A 6,149-nucleotide genomic window follows, 5' to 3' on the forward strand; every position below is an offset into this window, starting at 1 on the left:
GAATCCCACTTGGTCTGGATGGATGATCTTTCTGATGTGTTGTTGCATTCTATTGCCCAGAATTTTATTGAGGATTTTTGCATCTATGTTCATCAGGGATATTGGTCTGTAATTATCTTTCAATGCTGCATCTTTTTCCGGCTTAGGAATTAAGGTGATGCTGGCTTCAAAGAAAGAATTTGGGAGGATTCCCTCTTTTTTGATTGTTCTGAATAGTTTGAGAAGAATTGGAGTTAGTTCTTCTTTAAATGTCTGGTAGAATTCAGCAGTGAATCCCTCTGTACCTGGGCTTTTCTTTGTTGGGAGGGCCTTTATTACTATTTCCATTTCTGTCTCAGTTATGGGTCTGTTTAGGTTTTCTATGTCTTCCTGGTTCAATTTAGGTAGGTTGCATGAGTCCAGGAATCTATCCATTTCTGATAGGTTTCCCTGTTTGCTGGCATACAGGTCCTTGTAGTAATTTCTGATGATTCTTTTTATTTCTGTGGTGTCTGTTGTTACATTTCCTTTTTCATCTCTGATTTTATTGATTTGGATCTTTTCTTTTTTTAGCTGGGCCTATGGGGTGTCAATTTTATTTTTTCAAAAACCAGCTCCTCGTTTGGCTGATTTTTTGTAATATTTTTGGATTCAATCCTGTTGATTTCTTCTCTGATTTTAATTATTTCTCTTCTCCTACTAGATTTGGGTCTGGTTTGCTGCCCATGCACCTTTATTTCCCAAAGGTACCACCTCTCATCCTTTTAAATGATGCCTATTAACCTAACTGCCCCTGGGATGCATTGGATTTTGTGACTCCTGAGCTGAGAATAAAAAAAAAAAAAAAAAAAACACACACAAAAACAAAAACAGAAAACTCCTGTGCAGTTATACCTCGGTTGAGTCTACAAAAAGTCTGTGGAAACATGTATCATGAACAGAGTTTGCATGGATTTCAAAAATTTTTGTACCATTTTATATATTTATTTTCATCTACTCTAAAGACCTGGCAACAGAGACAGAGCTTGCATTTTCTGGTTTCCTCCCCAAACGTCCACAACAGCTGCCTCTGGGCCATGACAAAGCCAGGAGCCCAGAATTTAATCTGAATCTTTCCCATGGGTGTCAGGGACCCAGGACTGAACCACCTTCTGCTGCTTCCTGGGAAGCATTAGCAGGACGCTAGATCAGAAGTGGAGTAGCTGGGACTCTGACCCGGCACTCTGACGCAGAACACAGACATCCTAGGTGATGGCCTAACCTGCTGCACCAAAGCAACCTCTCCAAACTCACCTTTCAGTCTGATGTTCCACAAACCTTCTCAAGTGCCCCTGCACGGAGGGAGGCGTGAACAGCACAGTCTCGTTGGTGTGGCCCTAGAAATAAATGCTAAGGATTTCTGAGACTGAGGCACTCTTGGCTAAGCTAGTCTGTGTAAAACTATCCTTTATTCTTTTGAAACTAGTTTTCTGTGCTTTAATCAATGTCATTGTGTTTTCCCTTTAATATCCCATAACAAAAAAACTCGTGAGCCCAATGGGAAAGCTGGAAGGCAAGCTCTTGGCTTTACCTGAATCCCAGGAAAAGGGGCTTCACCCTGATCTTCCGGAACACAGAAGAGGCTCTGTTCTGTGTCCCACCCTGATTATCAGACCAACAGTATCATACATGGGATCATGAAACCATAAATGAGTAGAAAATTAAGTCTAAGGGCCCCTACACAATGCCTCCCAGTCCAGGTGGAAACAAGTTGCTGTCAATCCTTGACTTCATGCAAAATGTGTGTTTTCACCTTGAAGACTGACTGCTCTCTCTGCACGTACAAACTTTCTAAAAAGCAGCTAGATTCTTGACTCACTGATACTTGTCCCTAACTTCTCATCCCACTCCCCTCCACACACATGACTGCTTCATTCCTGACACTAGCAGGACAGGTCTCAGCTACACGGGCTTAAAGACGCCTTTATTAGAGTTCTCCAGAGCGCCAGAACTGCTGGGAGATAGATGTATGTTAGTAGACATACAGATTTATTTCCTGCCGCTGGCTTACATGATTGTGGAGGTGAGCAAGTGGGAAATCGTGGGACAGGGTAGTGGAGGCTGCAGTCCCGAGTCTGAAAGCTTAGGGATACGTGGCAAACTCAGGCAGGGTTTCCACGAGGCAGTCTTGAGGCAGAAGTGTGTCCTCCTTGGCACGCTCAGTCTTTCCTCTTAAGGCCACCGAGGGACAGACAAGGCCCACCCCCATGGCAGTCATCTGCTTTGAGTCTACCGACCTCAATGTTAGCCACACCTGGTCTGCACAGACAGCTGGGGCACCCCTGTCTAGCCATATGGACACATAAAATTGACTATTCCATGCCCCTCTTAGGACAATGACCAAGACGCCATGGTCTGTTGCTACCTTTCTTTCCTTTTTACCATCACATGACAGGGTTAACAGCCACATTCCCAAACTTCCCGTCTTTGGTTTCTGTGGCCTTGGAGGAACCTGGAGGTTCCCCCGCTCCAGTTTCTTCCCGAGACAATGACTTCATTCATCTCTTGCTTCTACTAAGGCACAAAGTGTGCACATCCCTGGACCGCAGCCATCATATCAGGAGCCAAGACTGACCACAGGGATGAGCTTGGACACTGAGTGAGCCTAGAGGAGGGGCTGAGTGCGGCCTGGGGAGACATTGTGTGAGGGGAAAGAGCAGGAGCCAGGCCAGGAAGCACATGTAAAGGCTCCCATAGGGGAGAGAATTGGGCAAAGAGTGTTTCCGATAGAATCAACAGTATTAAGGAGAGGCATAATGACAGTGCTGTCACGGCACATTCTAGAAACTTCTGGAAGAGGCAGCTCCAGCTCAGGCTGAGAGGGGCAGAAAAACAAGGTTGAAAATATAGTCTTGGTGCCACTGCATTCAGAGGGAAATGACAGCTTAGATGTAAAGCTTGCAATTCCTAGGGGAAGAAGATCTCAGCGAAGCCAAGGGAGAGGCACAGTGGTGGCATTTCCCCCCATAAAGTCAAGGAAAATTGAGGCTAGTCCACAAAAGAGATTTCACTGGGAGATGCCACAAGACGTGGAAGGAGGTAAAAGGTCAAGTGGAAGATCCTGAGCATAGATGGGAGTGTAGGGTGATCCTGGACTCAGCAGGGGAGGGCGGTACTAGGACTGCCTGGGGGAGCAGGGTTGAGTTAGATGTGGATGCCACAGTGGCTGGAGCCGGGCTGATCTGAAGGCAGAGCTTCTTTCAAGTCTCCCCCGCAGGTGCAGGGGCCCAAGCACTTGGGCCATCTTCTCCTGCTATCCCAGGCCATAAGCAGAGAGCTGGATTAGAAAAGGAGCAGCTGGGACATAAACTGGCACCCATAAGGGATGCCAGCACCACACCACAAGCAGAGGCTTAGTCTACTACATGACTATGTTGGTCCCTCTTTGACCATTTAACTGGATCAGTTTGCGTCATTGTTGAATTTCTTGAGGTCTTTATAGATCCTGGATATTAATCCTTTATCAGGTGTATAGTTTGCAATTATTTTCTCCCATTCGGTCAGTTGCGTCTTCACTTTGTTGAGCACTTCCTTTGCAGTAAAAGCTTCTCAGCTTGCTACAATCTCATTTGCCCATTTTTTTATTTTATTGCCTTGCTTCAGTGGTCTTTTCCAAGTCTTTGCCTATGCCAATGTCTTGCAGAGCTTCCCCGATGTTATCCTCCAGTAATTGGATGGTATCAGGTCATATAGATCCTTGATCTATTTTGTATAAGGTGTAAGGTTGGGTGTCTTGCTTCATACTTCTGCATGTAAAGATCCAGTTTTCCCAGTACCATTTTTTTTTATTATTTTTTGACAGGCAGAGTGGACAGTGAGAGACAGAGAGAAAGGTCTTCCTTTGCCATTGGTTCAGCCTCCAATGGCCGCCGCGGCCGGTGCACTGCAACCAGCGCACCGCGCGGATCCGACGGCAGGAGCCAGGCACTTATCCTGGTCTCCTATGGGGTGCAGGGCCCAAGGACTTGGGCCATCCTCCATTGCACTCCCTGGCCACAGCAGAGAGCTGGCCTGGAAGAGGGTCAACCGGGACAGAACCCGGTGTGCTGGTGCCGCAAGGCAGAGGATTAGCCTAGTGAGCTGCGGCGCCGGCCATCCCAGTACCATTTGTTGAAGAGACAGTCCTTTCTCCGGGGATTGATTTCAGCTTGTCAATGATTAGTTGGTTGTAGATGCATGGATTAATTTCTGGCCTTTCTATTCTGCTCCATTTGTCTACATGTCTATTTGCCAGCACCAGGTTGCTTTGATTACAGCTGCTCTGTGGTGTGTCTTGAAGTCTCGCTTAGTGATGCCTCGGATTTGTTTTTGTTGTTTAAGATTGCTTTAGTTACTCATAGTCTCTTCTGTTTCCATACGAATTTTAACATTTTGGTGGGGGGGCTGCCACTGTGGCACACTGGGTTAAAGCCCTGGCATGAGGCGTTGGCATCTCATACGGGCACCAGTTCAAGTCCCAGATGCTCCTTTTCTGATCCAGCTCTCTGCTATGGCCTGGGAAAGCAGTAGAAGATGGCCCAAGTCCTTGGGCCCCTGCACCCACGTGGGAGACCCAGAAGCTACTCTTGGCTTCAGACCAGCGCAGCTCCGGCTGTTGGGGCTATCTGGGGAGTGAACCAGTGGATGGAAGACCTCTGTCTCTACCTCTTTCAAATAAATAAATCTTAAAATGACATTGTATTTTTCTAGATCTAAGAAGAATATCATCAATATTTTTATTGGCGTCACACGGAGTCTGTAAATTCCTTTAGGTAATATGGACATCTTGATGATATTCTTTCCATGAACATGGGAGATTCTTCCTTTGTGGTGTCGTCTTCTATTTCTTTCCTTAATGTTTTGCAGTTTTCATCACAGAGATCTTTCATGTCCTTGGTTAAATTTATTCTGAGGTATTTAAGTTGTTTTGTAGGTATTGTGGCATGGAACGCACCAAGTGCTCTGGAGTGGCATTGTTTGCATATAAAAAGGCTACTGATTTTTGTGTGATTTTATATCCTGCAACTTTATCAAAATCTAATGAATTTGAATAGTCTCTTGTTGGAGTCTTTTAGTTCTCCCACAAACAGGATTATATGACCTGCAAACAGGGACAATTTGATTTTTTTTTTTTTTTTGCTGTGGGTTGTTAGATTTTTCTTTCAAATAAAATAAACATTTAAAAAGAAAATCAGAGTTACACAGAGAGAGGAGAGGCAGAGAGAGGTCTTCCATCCGATGGGTCACTCCTCAATTGCCCGCAACAGCTGGAGCTACATTGATCCAAAGCCAGGAGCCAGGAGCTTCTTCCAAGTTCCCATGTGGGTACAGGGGCCCAAGGACTTGGGCCATCTACTGCTTTCCCAGGCCATAGCAGAGAGCTTGATCGGAAGTGGAGCACCCGGGTCTCAAATGTGCGTCCACACGGGACACCGGCGCTTCAGGCCAGGGCATTAACCCACTGCACCACAGCACCAGCCACTTGATTTCTTCCTTGTATCTGCTTGCTTTTTTTCTTCTTGCCTAATGGCTGTAGCCAGAACTTCCAGAACTATGGTGAAAATCAACAGTCAAGGTGGAAATCCTTGTTTGGTTCTTGATCTTAGTGGAAGTGATTTCAACTTTCCCAATTCAATATGATGTTGGCTGTGGGTTTGTCACTAGTGTCTTGATTGTGTTAAGGAATGTTCCTTCTATACTCACTTTGCTTAAGATTTTTTAATCTCAAAAGGATGCTGTATTTTATCAAATGCTTTCCATCTATTGGGATAATCATGGTTTTTATTCTACAGATTAATACGATGTATCACATTTATTGATTTGCATATGTTGAATCATCTCTGCACACCAGGGATAAATCCCAGTTGGCCTGGATGAATGATCTTCTGAATGTGTTGCTGGATTTGATTACCTAGTATTTTGAGAATTTTTGCATCTGTATTCATCAACAGTATTGGTCTATAATACTTTATTGTATCTTTTTCTGGTTTTGGCCTCACAGAAGGAGTTTGGAGGAATTTGGTCCCTTTCAATTATTTTGAATACTTTGAGAAGAATTGGAATTAGTTCTTTAAAGGTTTAGTAGAATTCACCAGTGAAACCATTTGGTCTTGGGCTTTTCTTTTGTGGGAGGGTCTATATTACTGCTTCAC

The sequence above is a fragment of the Oryctolagus cuniculus genome, chromosome 5, assembly GCF_964237555.1.
Source record: "Oryctolagus cuniculus chromosome 5, mOryCun1.1, whole genome shotgun sequence".
Taxonomy (NCBI): Eukaryota; Metazoa; Chordata; class Mammalia; order Lagomorpha; family Leporidae; genus Oryctolagus; species Oryctolagus cuniculus.